The sequence below is a fragment of the Talpa occidentalis genome, unplaced genomic scaffold, assembly GCF_014898055.3.
Source record: "Talpa occidentalis isolate TD23 unplaced genomic scaffold, MPIMG_talOcc4v2.1 talOcc4.3, whole genome shotgun sequence".
Taxonomy (NCBI): Eukaryota; Metazoa; Chordata; class Mammalia; order Eulipotyphla; family Talpidae; genus Talpa; species Talpa occidentalis.
Window position 1 is genome coordinate 143,413,007 of NW_023603184.1, and position 22,022 is coordinate 143,435,028.

Consider the following 22,022-nt stretch of genomic DNA (forward strand, 5'->3'; position numbering starts at 1 on the left):
AATAAAAACTACCCCTCAGGTGGGCGTGGAGAGGAGATGGTGGGAGGAATTATCATCTCTCCCTCAAGAATGAATATATTCATACTTTAACTTTCTCACTATTTCTAGGGTCACTACCTAACTCCAAGACATCAGCATCTCTTCCGACATTCAATAGATCTAATAGGGCCTCCCTGGTGGTGAAGGGGTTAAGCACTGCACTATGAAGCAATCTGCAGCCTCTGCAGCGTGAGTCCAATCCCCGACAGGCCAAGGAGCAACCCACATGGCGCAGCAGACCTCTCCTGCCTCCCCACTGCTCCCCTCAGCAGTGTGTTTCAGTCAGTCTGCCTGTTCTGCTCCCTACTCTGTCTCTGGTGAATCCTCTCATCCCCCCCCCACCTCCGGCCTGTACCCCGGCTCTTGTATGCATAAAAAATAAATCTTAAAAAAAAAAAACACACACTATGCTACTTCTTGGAAAGTGGGTCTCATTGTCCTCCTGGGAAACCCAAAGTCCTCCTGTGACCCCTGTTGCTTCAGGGCCTCTGAGTAGCCCCCCAGCAGCACCACAAGAGCCATTCCTTCTCACCCCATGCTGCAGGCACAGGGGCTTCTCTCAAGTTCCTCACACGAGAGGTGCCCTTTCTGCTGGGAAGTCATGCCCAGGCTGCTCCTTCCACCTGCAACATTTCTTTCACAGCCTTGAGTTGACCTTCACAGCACTGTTTGAACTTAGCCCCTAGAAGGGCCTCTCCTGATCTCTCTCTCTCCAGTCTAGGCACCCCCTCCCTCTCAGTGGTTATCCTGGAGTCTTGCTCATTTCTTTCCCAATTCTTTATATGAAAATTCAACTACTAGCATTGTAACTGGTACATATGCAGACACTTAGGAAAACAAATACATTTTGTTTCCATTCAACATTTTTATTATCTGGAGACCACAAAGTATGTGTGGAAGAGAGAGGGAAGAAGAAAGTGAGAAAATTTGAGATATTTTAATACGCAATGTATATAATATATATAAAATATATATAATTTATATATAATGTATATAAAATAAATTTATATAATTAACCTGATATATATTTAGGTTAGCTAAAGTATATTAAATATTTACTAAAATGTATTAATTTGTAATAACCAGGAAGTCTTCAAGAGTATAGAAACAATACATAGTTTTCTATCAATGAAAGGAAAGATTTACTTGGGACATTCTTTCCTGGAGCGTGTGTGTGTGTGTGTGTGTGTGTGTGTGTGTGTGTGTGTGTACCTGTGTACACAGAGGTGAAACTTGTTGATTTTTTTTTTGATGTTTATGTTCTGAGCCCTAATCTATGCTATCCATGTCAACTTCTTCATAAATTTGGAAAGCAGCAAATTTAACCCCCATGAAACATGTTTAACTAATTTAAATAACAAGTCTAAGTTTGTACACCAGTAAGAGGTAGAAGCCAGAATTAAATCTGGTTTTATCTAACTCTAAATCTCTTTGTTCTCAAATTTCAATTTTTTTCACAAATCTCATTGGCATCTCCCCCATACCCGTTTTATTCATCTAATTATGTGCACACACACGCATATACATTCACACATGCACTCACACACCTGCACACACATGAGAATACTGAGTCTCAATGAAATTAAGTGTTTAACACTTGGTTTGAATCCAGGTCTTCTTCATACTCCAAGTGCATCTGATTTTACTAAATCAAAAATTAGATGCTTTTTATAACCAAATCTGCACTAACTGAAATAGTCTACAGTGTAGTGGGCATTTGATGCCTTTAGCATCTATGAAGAAACTATTCTTCCAATGTCCAAGATAAAGGCCTTCTTTTGGAAAAGGCCACCTACAAATATAGACTTGGAGGATGCCATACTCCCTTGAAGCCAGGGTACAGACACCAGACCTCAGCTCCTCCATCAGATGTACCATCACTGAATTTTGAAGGTGGAGATACAGGAAGATAGAGTTCATGTAGAACTCATGGCAGAGGGTTCTGGAGGGTGAGGGCAGTGCATTTATAGCCTGCATCTAGGTTTCAGTGCAAGACATGCCTAGCAATGGTGTTAATGGGACTGGACACCCAGTGTCTGTATAGGCCTAGGTAACACTTATTCCTGTCTGTGTTCCTGAGTCAACTTCCTGATCCTTTTGGAAACTCTTTAAGCTGCTACCTATTTCCTATTACATCCTTTACTACGTAAATTAGTTTATTTCAGTGATTTGCAATTCACTAAACTGATGCACTCGCCGCTGCTCTAAGTGATAGGTAATTTTTCTGGAGTTTCTATTTGACTGTTCAAGAGACTGAAATCCCTGAGATTCTATATACTTCTGAGTATTCATTTTTTTTAAGTGAAGAAAATGTACACAAGGAACTCCCGAGCTCAAGCAAGACAAGGAAATAAACAGCCCACAAGGAAATAAGCCTTTGAATTTCACCATCCTTCTGAAGTTGTATAATAGAGCTTCCCTTCATTCCTCTTGTAACATTGTCCTGAAAAATATGTCATTTCTATGGGGAAAAGTTTAGACATGAAATGATTGGAATGACTGCAGTGTTTTATGATATCTTGAAAAAATAACTGAAACCAGTATTTTGAAGTTAGCAATAACATCTAGTCAACACTCAGGAATATCTGTTTCTTTAATCTTCTTCCTTCAAAAATGTGACCTTTGAGGGTCTGCTTTTTATATATATGGGTGTGTGCTTTTGATACCAGCATTTAATCAGCTTCAGAGATGCACTTCAGTTGGAAACCTGGAATTTTTCTGTCTGGATTTTTTTTTTAAGTTTTTATGAGATGCTGTATTTTCCAAAATGTCTAGATGTAGGAAGACATCATTACAATCAAGTTGGCAGCAAACTTTAAATATTTCATAAGAGAGTTAATCTTTATTTTGTTAATGAACAGTGTTGTTCAGTCTGTTTTTCTTAAAAAAAAGAATTAGGGGGCTGCTAGGGAAGTCACTCACTATATAAAGGACTCTCATTGTTCTCCAAAACAGATAGGCTCTTCATTTTTATGGAATTGAAAGTGCAGGGAAGAGGAAACTTTTAAGTAAAATAACACAGAGAATTATGTAAATATGAGTATCTTCTATGAAAGAGAACAGGAAGCAAAAGAAAAGTTGTAAAAGGTAGAATAAGAACGGAAGTTTCATTAACATTGACAGATTCTTGAAAGCCTATCAGAGGGGGTCTTGTGTAAATTAAAATCAGGAAGAGGAGGTGTCAACCATGTTGAGTTAGGAGAGGCCAGATGTGCCAGGCCAAGAGTTCAATGCGTGGAAATTGCAACAAAGCCAATGGATAGAACAGGAATTGAGGTGGCAGCCCTGGTTGAAGTTCTGCTGTACAGCAGGGAACACACTACTTAGTGCCTGGTGGACTTTAGATGTATAAAATAATACATTACAGGTCAGTGGTTAATGACACAAACATTTCAGAGAGCTGAGGCTGGAAGTCCTATCTACAAGGTCTAAAGCTTAATCACTCTGTGCCTCAGCTTTCTTACCTATAAAACAGCAATAATCCATAGTACACTCCTCATACGGCTGCTCTGATTATTAAATACGTAAGTAAATTTTAACACTTGGAATGATGCCATACCAAGTGTTAATTATCATTACATAATATCAAAATTTACTGATTCTATGGAAATGAAGACTTGTAGATTAAATTGCAGCTCACAAGAAACTGAATGGAAGCATAATTCAATTTTTTTTTCCAAATAAACAACATGACTTACTTGAACTATGCATCTCAAATGAATGTGTTTAAATATAGATACAAAATGAAATCACTGAAGCACCTACAGTAAATGTTACTGACAGTCTACAAGTTTTTTGACACATTTTGAGAAGTTTTCTTATTTTTCCTAGCTAAATTGGTAAATATGGTGATTGTACTCTGTTTCAAATACTTTTATGTGTAATAACAGTAAAAAATACATATAGTTCATCTACAGAAATTAATGCTTATGGACATATATAATAATTGTCCTTATTTATGTTTAGACAGGATAAATACTATAAACAGAAAAATAAAAGCTTCTATGTAATAGTGCTCTTTTTTTCATTTCATCACTAAGGTATGTATACACTCAAACTCTCAAAAGCTATCTGTAAATATTAATATTCCAGTTCATTAAATACTATCATCATTCATGATGTTATTGCAATGTATATAGAGGGATTAAATTGATTTAATGTAACCATAAAATAATAGAAAAAATAGTTATAAAAATAAGATGCATTATAATTAATTCTTCAAGACAGCAAAATACTTCTGTTACAAATTTAAAGCTCAAATGATTGAACATTAAGCAAGAACAACCCTGTTTGGAATAATATTCATTTACTTTGAAATATATTAATATTTAAAAGAAATTACATTATTTTAAAAGAAATTATATTAACATTTAAAATAAATACTAACATCTATTATATTGAGTAAATGATAAAGATGAAAAAAAAATGTCAAGATTAATACATGAATAAATAAGTCCAAACTCCTTCAGGGGAGAAAGGAAGAAGGTGGTGGGCAAGAGGTGAAGGCAACTAAGGAAAGAGGCAAGAGGTCACAATGAGTAAAGGGAGCAAACAAATGTCTGTTTCAAAAGAATATATGAGCTGTTCTAACTGTACAAATATTTCTACCAAGCAACGTTGAATTCCCATGAAGTCATGGCCAAAACACCCAGGAGGTAGAACAAGAGAAGTGAGAGATATTAATCAAGACATTCCATCACCAGTAATGGGGCAACAGCAGCATTTCACCCACAAGACAACCAGTCATTAAGAGGAGTCAACCTAGAAATGCTTACAGAACATTGAAGCTATTTAACTGGCCAGTGGCTGGGCACATGGATTCACCATAGTGACACAAACAAATGATTTTCATTGAAAATATCTCCCCCTGACACTCTGATGTCAGTCCTCTAAGCTTGGTTATTGGAAACACAGCTGAGCTAGACATGAAAAGCAGGTCTGTGATTGTTCAAAGAAAATTTAATGTTAACCATCAGGAAAATGGCCTCTCAAGACTTCTCATGAACTAAGCAAAGATTTACACATTTTTGATTTGTTCTTACTCATCATGATTGCTTTTAAAAACCACTTCCTTCTCTTCAGAATGTTCTTTCCTTGATATCTGACTGGAAAAAGTCTCCTCATTCTTGAAAATGTGGTTCAAATGTCGCTGACAAAAGCCTTGTCTACACTCTACAGACAGAGTTAACCAAACCCTTCCCCCTACCTTGTCCACACTTCCATCAGGGCATTTGTCATATCACTGTATTATTTCCAGGTTGGTCTGTTCATAGAAGACGGGCCCCTGGAATGAGTGAATTAGAAGAATGAATGGATGTGATATGTTTCAGAAAAGAAAATTATTACCTTTGACTTATTTAACTCCAAAAAAGTAGTGTTCTAAAATCTGGAATTTCTAGTACTTTGTGTTTATTATTTTTTTAAATACCTCTGGTAACCACAAGTCTGATCTCTATCTCTCCAAGTTTTCTTTCTTTTTTTATTCCACTTATAAGTGAGATCATGCTGTATTTATCTTTCTCTGTCTGACTTATTTCATTTAGCATAATGCCTCAAATGATCTCAAACATACAATGTCCTTGTTTTTCTGTTATGGTTGAAAAATATTCCACTAAATATTGCCAAAATGTCTTTATCCATTCATCCACCAATGCACACGTAAGTTGCTTCCATGTCTTGACTGATGTAAAATGGTACTGCAATGATCATGGAGGTGCAGATATCTTTTCAAGTTAATGATTTTGCTATATTTCTGGAAGTGATACTGTCAACCATTTCTTTTAAGATCTATTTATGCATACAAGAGCTGGGGTGTAGGACATAGGTGTGGTGGGGTGAGAGGATTCACCAGAAACTGAGTGGGGAGCAGAACACATGGATCTACTGAGATACAATGCTGAGGGGAGCAGCGGGTGAGACAGGAGATGTCTGCTGTGCCATGTGGGCACCTCCCTGGCCAGGGATTGAACTCATGCTGCAGTGGATGCGGCTAGCTTCATAGTGCTGAGACTTAACCCCTGCACCACTGGGGAGGTCTAGTACTGCTGGTCTGAAGATAGTTATCTTTTTGATTATTTGTGGATTCTTCATGGTGTTTTCCATAGTTGTGCCCATTCACAGGCCTACCACTGCGTCTACTGGAATGGCCATCGCCACAGAGACAAGAAATGACAAGTCCCTGGTGGAGTGTGGAGAAAGGGGAACCTGGTGACCTGCTGGCCCAAACCCTGAGTTCTCATCACAAGACTTTCTTTCCTTTTTTTTTCTTGCTTAAGAAGATGAATGTTGGGCCTCCCCTGCTGGCACAGCGGTTGAGCGCTGGGCTGCGAAGCTGCCCGCAGCCTCTACAGCACTGGTTTGATCCCCGGCCCCCGATGAGGGTCCCACATGGCGCACAGACCTCTCCTGCCGCCCGCTGCTCCCCTCAGCAGTTTATTTCATCAGTCTGCCTGTTCTGTTCCCCACTCGGGCTCTGGTGAATCCTCTCAACCTCCCGTGCTTCTGACTGTACCCAGTGCTTGTATAAATAAATAAATCTTTAAAAAAAATTTAAAAATTAAAAAATAATAAATAAAAAAAGAAGATGAATGTTGGCTGAGCTTTTTGTATTAATCATGTCACAATTTATATATAAATCAAACCACATACAATGATGAATTCATTTTTTTAATAAAAGTGAAAAAATACTAAATAATTGGAGACAATAGGTGGTTTCAGTTTAACTAACCCAAAATTCACTCTTCCAAGTCCCTGCATTCATTTTTCTTTCTTGATCTCATTAGCATGTTTTGGATCAGTGACTCTTTCCTCTGAGAAGGAAAGGTTGTTCTGATGTTTGTTAAGTGCTGGCAATTTCCTCTTTCGCTCCCCTTGTCACTCGGCTTGCTAGGGTCTCATCACTACAGATCCCTATTCTCAGGTGTGGAGGGTAATTTTCAGACCTCTCCTCCTCCTACTTGAAATGTTGAACAAGCTTAATTTGATTTACTGGAGAAAAAGAAATGCTTCTCAATTTGTTCTTTCTCTCTAGTTTAATCTAGGTAAATATGAGAAATGGAAGAGGTCCTTCACACTTAGGAAGCTCAAATTATCCTGAAAAAAGAGATTTCTGAAAAGTTTAACTCACATTTAAAATAAACCTTTTCCTCCTCTTACTTAGGCAAGCTACAAAGAAAGTGGTCATGAGAATAGAGAACATTTCTTTCCTCTTCCTTAATGAAGATTTTAAAAATAGGAAACCTTTTATGGGAGAGAAATATAATTATGGAACTATATATTTTATTTTAAAAAATGCTTTCTTTCCTAGTCACCAGAATCAAGACTCACTTTTTTGTATTCAAGTCTAATTTGAATATCTTTGTTAGGATTCATTCTTAATTTTCACCCCAAAGGAAAAATTTAAGTATCTAACAAAGAGTGCACTCAACATTGGCAAAATTAGGCTCTAAAATAATGAGTTATTTTTAAGGATTCATTGTTATTGGATTTGGATTTTGCCCAAACATTCACAACTTAATACACACACAATGAGAAAGCAGAGGCAATACTGGCCCTGCCTTTCTGATAATAGATTAAGTGAAAAGAATTACTAGAAGTTAGATAGAGAAACATCTTGTATTCATTCAACAAAGATTTATTCTATTTCCATTATATAACAGACATGTAATACATACACAGGGAATAAAATGGACCAAAAAAAGGTGGGAAAAGCCTTAAAATCTTCTTATAATCTATAAATTTATAATCTACTGCAGAGAAATAGACATTGCAGATAAATAAATACTGTGTGTGTGCGAGTTTGTATATTCATGTGCCTCTGCTTGTGTCTGTGTGCGATGCTGATGGTGATAAACTGAAAATTGCAAAGAGAAAATTAACACAAGATAGGAATAAAAAGCAGCAAACTCCTTATCCTATTTTATATAGTGATACTAAAATACATAAGAATATAAACTTTAGTAATTAACATTTAGTTGGATGAAAAAATAAGGGGTGAAAAAAAGCCAATTTCGGCTATTCATTTCTTCCAGCAACCTGAAATCTGGGCTTTGAATTTGGATTATAGAGAAATAATGGGTAGCTGTTGCTGAGCATCCCCAAAGACCAGTGACCCCTCAAAGTGAGGTCCAGTGGCTTCTCCAGCTGAACTTCAGTGGTCAACCCAAATTTGATCAGGTCTGGCAGCCTGGTGCCAGGGATTGTTATCCTTTTCAACAAGGGCCTTTTTCTTCCAGATCACGATGTCAAGTCAAAGTTACAACAGAATGGAAGTCTCCACTCAGGGGGAAAAGATTTAACAATTTTCTCCCCAAATCAAATAAAATGATAAATTTGGCTAAAATATAATAGCATGGCCTCCCTGGTGGTGCAGGTGGTTGAACATAGTGCTGTAAAGCTTTCCACTGCCTCTGCAGCAAGGGTTCGATCCCAGCCAGCCAGGGAGAAACCCACATGGTGCAGCAGACCTCTCCTGTCTCGCCCACTGCTCCCCTTAGCAGTGTATTTCGTCAGTCTGCCTGTTCTGTTCCCTGCTCTATCTCTGGTGAATCCTCTCATCCTCCCGCACATCTGGCCTGTACCCCGGTTCTTGTATAAATAAATAAATCTTTAAAAAATATATATAATAGCAGATGTCCACTCATATGATGGCCCTGATGACTGCCCATGGAACAATGTTCCAACTCTAATTTAAATAGCAAGGTGACTGCTAACTATAACAATGCTAATTAAATGGAATTTTCAAAGTTCATGTTATAGCACTTTTTGACCTAAAACAACCTTTTATATCATGGAGTATCACTCAACACTTAACATGGAAGAAATAAGATGAACAGGATTCAGTCATATGCCCACAATTAGATATACAGTAAGTTGCAAGGGGCAGGGGAGGGGCCCTTTCTATTGGCAATGTAATTTCTGTATTATATTTATTCAAGTATTTATTGCCTGCTTCATACTGTGCACGGAGGAAACAGCTAAAATCAAGGACAATGAGACCTCTGCCCTCACAGGGGATTCCTTCTGCAGAAAGGAGCAGACCATTTAAGATGATCTCAGATAATGACATAAGACAGGGTGATGTATTGAGAGTCTTGGTGGGGGGTCCACTATAGAAAGCACTGGAAAGGCCTATTTGAGGAAATTAAATTTGAGGAGCTCTCTGAATGAGAAGGGCCCTGAGAAGTAGAAATTGAAGGGCGATGCATTCTAGGGAAATTTCTTAACACAACAGAGACTTAACCTGCAACGTCTCAAAAATAATCTGTTTAGAACACTGATTCTTTAAAAAAAATTATCAATATTACGTGAGAATGAGCAACTTATTCTGAGGATTTTAAAACATTAATGGTCTTTGAGTAGGTGGTTCTTATTCCAAAAAGTAAGAAAAAGAGTTTTAAAGGGGGGAGGGCTCAAATGCCAAATATTTCAAGCTCACCTGTCACCCTTGTGTCAAATAACATTTCTAGACCACATTTCCTTTGAAAGAAATAATAAGGATTTAAACTTAGCATCAAGATTTCCTAATAAGGAAACAAAATGAACACAGAAAAAAAAGTGTAAGGGTTAGCAGATCTGGAGTCTTTGGTATCCAGACATGATTTATGTCACAAACAAAAGCAGTAAGCCTGGGCCACAATGCAGAAGTAGAAACCTGATGAACTCAGAGCATTGTAACTTTCTCCAATAAATCACAATTACGAAAACACCAATGATAAATAGCTGGAATCGCAGAGTATTTAATAGCCCTCACCATGTGCTGGTTTAACTGTTTGATTCTCTCCTCCAGAAAATAGTATTTGGTAGCTCAACCCCAGTGATTAATATTTAATTGGGAACACTTGGAGAGACCAGTTGTGAAATTGCAAAAGAACTCCCTTTTGTAAACAAAGCTGGAGCATGAAAATATTCTCTTCCATGAATTGATCTTACATTTGAAAAGAGGAAAAAGACTCCAATATAGTTTCAGATCAAAGAAGAGATGCTTTAAAACTGAGATAACATATTTAAATTAGGAATGGAACACTGTTCAGTTTTCAATCAGAGGATCTCCAAAAGGGAGCTAAGTAAGCTATCGATGTGTCAAAGGAACATAACCCAAAAAAACAGGTAAAGTTTTAGAGTGATCAATAAGTCCAGTCTATAATCTTTTGGCATGGATATAAGTAGTCTTTCTAATATTTTAATATTCCATCCTTGCAAAATGGCATCAATAATAATTCTTTTTATTTCTTCTAGTATCATCATGAAGCAGCACTGGCCTCCCTACTTCTCAAATCAGAACAGAGGCACTGGGGTAGCAGAACATGAAAACAGAATGAGGACAGTCCAGGATCATGATCAAATATAAAAATATTTGCTTTTAGTGTATTATCTAATAATTCCTTATCTAAAGTATCTTTTTTCACACTGTTGCAACATTTTGGTTCACCATAACTTAAGCATGGCCTTGATGTAGTAAATATGAATCTATACTCCAAAAGAATTTCTAGTTCTTACAAAAGTTGAACCTAACACTTCTAGTCAATGCTGCATCCAAAAGGTGTTCAAATCAACCTCTCAGTCATCCTGAATGGGATTTAATTCATCGTGAGAGCCTGCACCCGGGGTCTCTAAATTACTGTCATGAGTACCACAGGCAGGAGAATGGCTTTAAATGAGTCCTCAATTGGTATCGTGAGCTGCTGTGATTTAATGTAAAAATGTTTCAGGCAAATCTAGTCTTGAGCAGACATGTGAAGCACAATTGTTTCTCTTTGTCATCATTCTGTCTTTAGTTTCTGGTTGGATCTGTTCAGTTTGGTTGAGTTAGTGGGATGATTTGTTGATGGTTTTAAACCAAAATATTGCTGACACCAACCAGGAAAAAATCAAAACACCTAGGGGTAGAAAGAGCTCTATTACCAAGCTATAGCCACTTGGAATTTGCTTCACAGGCTCACAGAGAAGAGTGTCCATCCCTGAGGTTTGCCCCTGAATTTCAATGGCACTGCAAAAGACATTAAGAATCAAGAGCCACGCAGCCCTCAAGCGTGGGCGGCTGTGATGGATTTCTGCTCTCCAAGAAAATGCATTCCTAGTTTCGTCTCACATCACACATTTGGTTATTTTTTAGCTTTGATTTTTTTTAGGTTTTGTTTCGTCTTTGTTTAAAGATATAATTGACATCAGACATTATATTCCTTTCATGTGTACAACAGAAAGATGTGCTACTGGTAGGTGTTGCAAAATACTCACACATAGTCACAAATATTTTCTTCTGGACACATTTGATTTTATGAGTTCAAGTGGTTAACTTACAAATTAAATACAAATTATGGATGATACCTTAACTGAAACTTGTTAAAAATGTTTCATTCCATAACCTGAGATGACTGCTTACCTCATTCTCTACCTTTTCCAAGGTTCATCATCCCATTTACCCTCACATGAAAGCCCCAAGCAGCACACTCTTGTTTAAATATATGTTGTTGTTTTTTTTCCATAGGGCATATTTCAACTTTTTTGTAGAAATTAAAGTCTTCCTTCCAACACTTTTTTCTTTCGGTCCAGTTCTGCATCACCTCCACCATTAGCAATTAATCACTATTAGAGTTTCTAGTACACTCTCCCAGAATTCTAAGGTAGGTGAATATAAAGACATATACCTTTTATCCTACACAATCACTAGCATACTACACCAAATGCTCTATATTTAATCTGTGGAAACAATCTACATACAAACATGAAAAGTTTGCTCATTTTTTCATAAGCACTCAAGGACCCATCCTGAGAACTGGCTTTCGTCCTAATTCTTATCCCTTAGTCCTATTCTTATCTCAAATAAAATGACTCTGACTTAATAAGGTCCTACTTTCTGCAACTACACTAAGTTCTTACAATTTTTTTCCTAGTCACTGGCCAACATTCAGCCCTCCATGACTCAAACTACCACTGCGGCTCTTAGCATGGTCTGTTCTTGCCTGTGATATATACCTGAATATCCAAACTCTGGGTCTTCCAATCAACAATAGTGTTCACTGCAGTTGCATGACTTTTGGCAATCACTGAATGTGTCTCTCTTCTGTGTCACAGCTTTGTCTTGTCTTCCTAAAATATTGCCCTTGAAATTCAACTACACCTCATAACTTCTTATATTGGTTGCTTATTCTACAACCATCATCAACTCCCTTCTGTGATTCAAAGGCAAGTGTTAAAATATGCACATATCTTTCTTTATGAACCCAGGGGCCTTACATTGATTATTTCCTCCCATTTAAAATACCATTGTTGGGCCTCCCCAGTGATGCAGCGGTTGAGCGCTGGGCTGCGAAGATGCCCACAGCCTCTGCAGCACTGGTTCCAACCCCGGCCACCGGGCAAGGGTCCCACATGGCATGCAGATCTCTCCTGCCACCCGCTGCTCCCCTCAACAGTGTACTTCGCCAGTCTGCCTGCTCTGCTCTCCCCTCTGGCTCTGGTGAATTCTCTCACCCTCCCATGCTTCTGACTGTACCCAGTACTTGTATAAATAAATAAGTAAATCTTTAAAAAAAATTAGAAAATAAAATAAAATAGCATTGTTGACTTTGAAAAGCAGTATTTTCTTTTCTCTCACATGCTCTAGTGCTGGGTTCAAATAATTTAGAGAACCATGGTTCTCTATTCTATTATGAAATGTTACATACAGAATACTTTCTATGACTGCCTTTTATCACCATTTTTTCCACATAAACTTTCCAAAAGCTTTCAGCATCTCTTAGATATTTTCTGAGATGCTCTGAGACACAGAAAGGATGCCAAACAAGCAGTTATTAGTTCTGGGAGCCTGAATTAATCTCCTTCCTATACAATTCTACCTGCCAGTTCTTTATTCTCTAGGAAAAATGACGATGTCCATTCATTTTTCTTAACATTTTAATGTTACTTATTAATTAACTTATAGCTCTGCTTAACCTTGAGATAGTCTCGGGATACCAGGTCTTTAAAGGCTATGCTAAAACTACATAAGAACAAAATTATTATGGTGTCTTCACTAATTTCCTTAGTGTAGAGAGCAACTCCATCCCAATCATGAGATAGGAAACTGATGGCCACTGTATCTCTCTCACCAACATCAGCTCATCTTCTTCAATGCCTTTGATATCAAATGTTCTTTCTAGTTTCATGCACACTGATTGATGTAGCTCTTATCTCTCTGTGTCTAATATTTCTCCTCTTTAGTCCATCTTCTAGATAGACCTCTGAAAATACAAACACCAAATTTCCTCTACACCTTCTTTTATTTCATCTAGGATGAGGGACACTCAATGAGTCAGATTCCAGGTACCAGCCTGGGCTCCATGTACAGATGAGTGAGCAAGGTCAGCATGGTGGATGATCACACCCATCAATGTGACACTTTTGCTTTCCCTTTTTATGAACCTTAGATAGCAAAGTGGCCCAGGTCTTCTCCCACGTGGGAGAAACTGAGTCATCCCTTTGTCTTGCTCATCAATTGTCTTTCATATATATTTCAGTTCACACATCTCAGAAGTTTCTGTCCTTTCTTGAGATAAGCAGGAACACAGTACCAGGTTAGGGTATAAATTGAAGGAAAACAAAGAAGCTTCTTAGGTGAATAGTCTACATGCCATGTTTCAAGACTATCCTGCTAGAGTCTTGGGAGTTGAGGGGAAAAAAAATATCCAAAAAATAATAAAGCATTACCTTGATTTCTCTTTGCTTTTGACCTGCACCATGGCCACCTGGTAAGAGAAGTGTCTGTGGTTTTAGTAATAAGCAGCCACCAAACCACCAGTCCCAACATTCCTCAAAATCTTGGAACACAGGGTCCTTGACTTCAAATATAATCATGCCTGATCCACTTGGGACGATCTCCATTGGCACCATGTACAATTTAAATCTGTGGAATGACTTTTAATGCCATATCCAATATCAAGGATCTATCCACCTTCATTCACTGACTTTGGACCTCTGAATTCACCAGGCGTGAACTTGCTAAATAGATTCTTTTCATGCCTCTATGTGTGACGTACACTGTTCACCCTTTGAGCAAGTTTTTCCCAGATCCCTGATCTCCACATATATATTTAGTCACTCTACCCAGTGCCACTGAATCTTCTATTTGGTGGGCATTGATCCAGGTCCTGGAAAGGCTTAGGCAAAAAAAAAAAAAAAAGGTGTTCAAAATCCCTTCACTCCTTGAAGTCTTAAGAGAGCCTGTTAAGAATGTCTCCTTCCAGATGGACAAATTCCTACAACTCTACAATCACCCAAAGCTAGATAAAGAAGAAATAGAACACCTAAACAGACCAATTACAAGCAGCGAAATTGAAATTAAAAACCTCCCCAAAAACAAAAGCCCAGGACCTGATGGATTTACAAATGAATTCTACCAAACATTCAGAGACGAATTAGTGCCTATCCTTCACAAACTCTTCCAAAAAATTGAGAAGGAAGGGACAATACCAAACACGTTCTATGAAGCCAATATTACACTAATACCAAAACCGAATAAGGACAACACAAAAAAGGAAAACTATAGGCCAATCTCCCTAATGAACACTGATGCAAAAATCCTCAATAAAATTTTAGCTATCAGAATCCAACAATGTATCCATAAGATAATTCACCACGACCAAGTTGGATTCATTCCAGGGGCACAAGGATGGTTTAACATCCGAAAATCAACCAACGTTATCCAACACATCAACAAAAAGAAATATAAAAACCATATGATAATATCAATAGATGCTGAGAAAGCTTTCGACAAAGTGCAACACCCATTCATGATAAAAGCCCTTGAAATTCTTGGGATACAAGGAACATACCTCAACATCATAAAGGCCATCTATGACAAGCCAACAGCCAGTATCATTCTCAATGGTGAAAAGCTGAAAGCAATTCCATTAAGATCTGGAACAAGACAAGGATGTCCACTCTCACCACTGCTTTTCAATATAATACTGGAAGTCCTAGCCAGAGCAATAAGACAAGAGAAAGACATCCAAGGAATCCAAATAGGAAAAGAAGAAGTCAAACTATCACTATTTGCAGATGATATGATAATATACATAGAGAACCCCAAAATCTCCACAGAAAAACTAATTCAACTCATCAATCAATTCAGTAAAGTGGCAGGATACAAAATCAACACGCAAAAGTCAGTAGCCTTCCTATACACAAACAATAAATCTGAAGAAGAAGAAATCAAAAAAACCACCCCTTTATTATCGAAACAAAAAAAATCAAATATTTGGGAATAAATCTAACAAAAGAGGTAAAGGACCTATACAAAGAAAACTATAAAACACTGTTAAAAGAAATAGAAGAAGACACAAAGAAATGGAAAGACATCCCCCTGCTCATGGATTGGAAGAATAAACATTATTAAAATGGCCATCCTACCAAAAGCAATATACAGATTCAATGCTATTCCAATCAAAATCTCAATGGCATTCTTCAAAGAAATAGAACAATTATTGATGAAATTCATATGGAATCACTAAAAACCCCGAATAGCCAAAGCTCTACTGAAAAAAAAAGAAGGAAATGGAGGCATCACACTCCCAGACTTCAAACTATACTACAAAGCCATAATCATCAAAACTGCATGGTATTGGAACAAGAACAGACATACAGACCAATGGAATCGAATAGAAAATCCAGAAATAACCCACAGATTTATGGTCAACTAATCTTTGACAAAGGAGCGAAGACTATGCATTGGAGCAAAGAAAGTTTGTTCAATAACTGGTGCTGGGAAAACTGGGTCGCTACATGCAAAAGAATGAAGCTTGACCACTACCTCACACCATACACAAAAATCAACTCAAAATGGATTAAAGAACTAGACATAAGACCTGAAACCATAAAATACATAGAAGGAAATATAGGCGAAACACTACGGGATTTGCACATCAAAGACATCTTTACAGACACATCACCCAAAGCAGTGATAGTGAAGAGAAAGATAAACAGCTGGGACTACATCAAATTAAAGAGCTTCTGCACAGCAAAAGAGACAATAACAAAAACAAAGAGAAACCCCACCAACTAGGAGAACATTTTTGCACCCAACACTAATGATAAAGGACTGATCACAAAAATCTGCAAAGAGCTGATGAGACTCAGCAACAACAAAGAAAATAATCCAGTCAAAAAATGGGCAGAAGAGCTAAAAAGAAACTTCTCTGAAGAGGAAATACAAATGGCCAACAGACATATGAAAAAATGTTCAACATCACTTGTAATCAGGGAAATGCAAATCAAAACTACCATGAGATACCATCTCACACCAGTGAGAATGGCACATATTAAAAAAACTAGCAACAACAAATGTTGGCGAGGATGTGGAGAAAAAGGAACTCTTGTGCACTGTTGGTGGGAGTGCAAACTGGTCCAACCACTATGGAGAGCTGTGTAGAGATTTCTGGACCTACTAAACATAGAGCTTCCATATGATCCAGCAATTCCACTCCTAGGTATTTACCCAAAGGACACAGAAACATCAATTCCAAAGAGCACCTGCACTCCTATGTTTATAGCAGCACTGTTTACAATAGCTAAGCTTTGGAAACAACCCAAATGCCCAAAAATAGATGACTGGATCAAGAAGATGTGGTACATATATACCATGGAATATTACTCAGCATTCAAAAAAGATAAACACATGCAATTTGCAGCAACATGGATGGCACTGGAAGGGATCATGCTCAGCGAAATAAGCCAAAAAGAAAAAGAAAAATACCGGATGGTCTCACTCATAGCAGGAATCTAGAAAACTTAAATAAGGGACCAGGAAAATGAATATAAGAAAGTGAAAATCAAAATCAACAAAAAACTATGAACCAGAGACACTTTTTGGGGGGTGGGGGCGGGAGGGGAAGGATTGGGGTCAGAATGGGGCATTTGCAATTGTATGGGGGAATATAAAAATAAAATTTAATATTTAAAAAAAATAAAATAAAAATAAAAAAAAAAAAAGAATGTCTCCTTCCCTGGTGCTCTAATCTTACATAATTTATTGTGTCTTGAAGTATATAAATGTATGTATAGGTCTTATCTCTCCCACGGAATGAAAAGACTCTTGGGGACTAATACTCCTTTTTATTCATTGTTCATTCTTCCAGTTCCTCAAAATGACATAGCTTTATGAATGATTTTTATAATGTGAACTATCCCATTGTGACATGGGATAGTCAAGCATGGATTCCAGAGTCGATAGTAACTTTAATATTAACCAACACATTTTATGCCACATAATTTGTTCCAAGCACAATTTGCTCCCAAAACACTATGTGCATTATTAACTCAACTTTCCCTCACAAAAGCCCTTTGAGTATCAAGGACTATTATTATTTTCATTTATACAGATGAGGAAATTATTATGTGCAGATGTTAAATAACTTGCCACGCAGTTGGTGAGGGGAAAAGCCAAACTGTCAATGCTTATGGTGAATGGCAAAGTAGGACTGTTCTGGAAAGTTCCAGTCTAAGCATATCCCTTGCAATTACTTAGTAGGATGGATACCCAGGGTCATGCTAGACAAATCAGCCACATGGTTAGAAGGCAGAACACCCTTAAAAAAAATGTTGGGTTCATCCAAGTTACTGAGCCATGGGACAAAGAGACACTAAGGAAAATTCCCAAAACTGGATTTTACACTGTCCTAGGGAGTTCCAAGGCAAGTGAGGGTTAAGTAGGCAGCTTCAGGGACAATGCAGGCAGGGACTTTGGTTCAAGGGCTAAATTAACAACCCATACTGGCGTCACTAGCTTATGAAGTGGGCATTTTTGCACAGGTCACCCTATAAGTCTTACTTTGCTTACCAGGAAATGGGAATTGTTGGGGAGGTCAAATGAGTAACTAACCAAAAAAAGCATTCAATACCAGCAGATCTCTGTATAAATGGAAGGAACCACCCTTCCATCAGTCTCACTGCACAGATTCTGGCTGGTGGGCCACTGGAGAGAAAGCTAGCTAAGAAGCCCCAGTAAGAAAACTTTAATGGAGGAGGTTTATTGCAAGGCCTGAAGTTACTTCTAAAATCCCCAGGGACTTGGTTTTTGCTGTATTGAGGTAGCAGAGAGGGTGAACATGTCCAGAAATACTGAATGGAAAGTTTCCTCTTTATTTTCAATACTGCCTTAGAACTTGTTCCAGTGAATAAAATGATTTTCATCTGAGTTTAAAACCTATATTGATATTTTGTTGTCTTTTCTCCAACTTGCAAGATTTGGAGATCGGACCAGAGTGGACAACTCAAAGTTCTAAAACAGGCTCAGAGGGGATCCAGAAGTTTCCTTGGAACAGCTTCTTTCCGTTCCTTCTATTGATCCTGTCATTGCAGCTCCTGTTCCTCTGACTTGTTTTAGGAGAGAACAGCTGGTCTGCAATATCCACATAATACCCATTCATGGACTTATTAAATCATAATGCGTACTAATTTGTAATGCGGATGTGTTACGTATTCCAAGAGTAGCTGGCTCCTAGCATTCCCATCAGTCGTTTCTCAGTCCTCTGCAAAATTACCCCCTGGGAACTCTTAGCAGATGTTTGGTAAATTATTGAAGAAAAAAAAAACAGACTTTCCCTGAGTTTGAATCCACATGAGTAAACTGTTCAAAAGCAGCTACAGGCAACTCAAAGTCTAAAATTTAGGCTTAGTGTGAGAATTCTTGTCCAAACAAAGTCACACATCACAAGTTAAATCCCCTAAAAATATGCCTTCTTACACAGAGAACATGATCCTATCACAGTAGTTAATGGCCTCTGCATGTTAAAATTCTGTTTTTATATTTTATATTCTTTTGCCACTAAAGAAAGTAGGATCAGACTTGACACAACACCCTAAATAAAGAAGCAAAGACAGACAAGAGAGCAAGAGAGGAAGGGAGGGTGGGACAGAAGGAAGAAGAAAAAGAAAAAAATTACTCTTTTTTGTAGTTCTAGAAAGCATATGGCAATTTTATTTGTATTCATTTAATTTCTATACCACATTTTGTAAAGCCTGTGCTGGGATAAATCTTGGAAGGATTGAATCAAAGTAATAGTGGTAGATAGAACCAAATGAAGAAAACAATTCCTTTGGATAAATACTAAACATTGTGGCCTTGCTTGCATTCACTGCGTGAGTTTCTTTTGTAGTAACTGGTAATTCCTTTTCTAATTCAGTATACACAAAACCCAAGAAATTGCTGTAGTCATTTCTCTGGAAATGGACATCTTCCCTTTCTACCGAGTGATGTTCAAATTCCTTTCTCATCAATATCCTCCTGGATGTAGGTCAAAATTCATGCGGCAGCAATTAACAAAGACAGTGGGTCACAAACACTGTGCTTTGCTTAGCACTCAAAATGTTTGCAATTTGTGAGAAGGAATGTTCCAGAATATGCAGTTATGAATGAAGCATCTTAGTCATCATCAAGGAATAGCAGAAGATATCAAGTCTTATAAGCCCCTTGCAAAGGGAGAGATTGAGCTCTGAACTATGTCTTTTGCACTGTGTAGACATGAACCCCAGATGTGCCCATCATTGTCTGGCACCCCCCCCCTTACCTAAATGACTTCCTTCTTCACCACATGAAGGCACCAGTGTTGTCACCAAAGACCACACTCCTTGTATGAGAATACCTCTATTATTCTTTAGTAATTACAAGTGATGCTTAGCCACCATAGAAGATTTTTGAGAGTATAGAAATTATAAAGAAAAATACTTCCCTATCCCAAGAACAACATTGTTCATGGTTTGCATTTTCCTCGTGGAAACTTTCTTCCTTAAACAACAGAAATATATTGTCTCATGGTACTGGAAGCTAGAAATTCAAGATCAAAGTGTTAGCAAGGTTGGTTCCTTCTAGACTTTTTACAGCCAGAAAGGTCATTTCTTTCTTCTAAATTTTGGATCATTCTGTAAATATTTACTACTTTTCATTTAAATTAATGTCTAGAACATCTTCTGTCATTAAATGTTGTTCAAACACTTGAATTTGTTAGTACATGATTAAGAGGTACTAACAAAAATGTGGAGCACTTTGAAGAGCTTATGAGTTCATGAATATATTTGGAAATGTGTCATGAGCAGAGAGGGTGGGAAATCCCATATTTTTACCCCATATTTTGTCCTGTCTGACTCTCCCATCTGGCTATTCCTAAGTTATATCTTTTTATAATAAAAGAGTAGTCTGGTAAGTAAAGTGGTTCCCTGAATTTTACTGCTTCAGCAAATCAGTTGAGTCCAAGGAGGGGAGTTACTGGAACTACACAATGGAACACAAACTTTTCTATTATTTAAAGCATATTGAAATGAGGTAAATCTGGCATACACTTAGATAGGGGTGCAATCACGCAGATATAAATGACAAGGTTCATTTTTATATCACCCAATCTGCTTCAAATTACTAATGCAATTTACAAATCAAATCCATAACTATTAAGGTAGAATATTTGTTCGGCAATTCACTGATCTAAATTCTATGCCACTTATAGTAGTTGCATTATTATAAATCAAGCAATCATATTTATGAGGTGACTTTCTCAATGTTTTCTAACTGAGAATAAAATTGACTGCAAACCCAACCCATTATATAATGCCTACACAGGCTTAGCAAACTTCTCCATCCATAATAACCTCTATCACTATATTTTTCTTGCAATGCCAGAATTGTGCAGTTCTTTATGCATACTCAAAAAGAAATCATATGAAGAAAATGAGACTTACCCTTGCTCATCATAGAATCTTTTGCATCCAGACCCTTTTGGCAGTGCAGCAAAGATCATCATCCAGGCTGGCCTTGCAATTTTTTTTTTTTAATTTTTTATAATTTTATTTATTTATTTATTTTTAGATTTATTTATTCATGTATACAAGAACTGGGGTACAGGCCATATGCGCAGGAGGGTGAGAGGATCCACCAGAGACAGAGCAGGGAACAGAATAGGCAGACTGACTGAAGTACACTGCTGAGGGGAGGGGAGCAGCAGGCGAGACAGGAGAGGTCTGCTGCACCATGTGGATATTGATAGGTCCCACCATGTGGGACCCTGGCTGGCTGGCCGGGATCGAACCCGCACTGCAGAGGCTGCTGACAGCTTTACAAAGCTGCGCTCAACCACCTGCGCCACCAGGGGAGGTCCCACAACTTCTTTTTTTTTAAGATTTATTTATTTATACATATAAGAACTGGGGTACAGGCCAGAGCTGCAAGGATAAGAGGATTCACCAGAGACAGAGTGGGGGGCAAAACAGGCAGATTGACTGAAACACACTGCTGAGGTGAGCAGCGGATGAGTCAGGAGAGGTCTGCTGTGACATGTGGGTAGCTCCCTGGCAGGGGATCAAACTTGTGCTTCAGTGGCTGCAGATAGCTTCACAGACATGAGACTCAACTCCTTGCACTACTAGGAGGCCCAACTTCTTTTGATAGGACTAAGATAGGCTTAGCAGGGAAACAAAGCAGAGGCAGAGCATCAGCATTTCAAGTTAATGTGATATCCTGCTATCTGCAAGAACAGAGGGGAGCGCTGTCATCCTCCTGGTTCCTGGGATGATGACAGACTGAAGATCATACAACCACAGCAGTCTGCAGAAACATCAGCTCCCTACAGCAGAGGCTTAGCTCCTGGCTGCACTGGAGCCCCCAGGACCCTCACCTTATTGTAGGAGGCAAAGTCACAGGAAGGACTGATTACAAAGCCTGTGAAAGGAGGAAGTTTCTTTTAAAGGGAGAGGCTTTAGAAGAAATTCAGCTGCTTGGCACATAATTTATGTCCCCTGCCTTCATCTTCCAGGGGACCTCTCAGTAGATAATGTGAAATGACCATTATAGGAAGAAATAGGAGGGAAGGAGAGAGAGAGAAGTACCTTAGGATACAAGGCATAGCCTGTTTACAGTTTCACTTGGGGGCTGGTGTGGGCATCTGCTAAACTGCTGAATATCTAGACTTTATATGAAAGTTATCAGATCAATATCCTTAGACTTAACGCCTTGCACCACCAGG

General features: G+C 38.1%; 1 long non-coding RNA gene across 2 annotated transcripts in view; it reads right to left on the reverse strand.

Annotated features, from left to right (window-relative positions):
• Positions 1–22,022, reverse strand: part of LOC119254867 (uncharacterized) — a 324,898-nt gene that overhangs the window by 174,995 nt on the left and 127,881 nt on the right. For both annotated transcript variants that reach the window (XR_005127396.2, XR_008553669.1), the window contains one exon: positions 5,246–5,323. This is a non-coding gene — a long non-coding RNA (uncharacterized LOC119254867). The remainder of the gene's footprint in view (positions 1–5,245; positions 5,324–22,022) is intronic.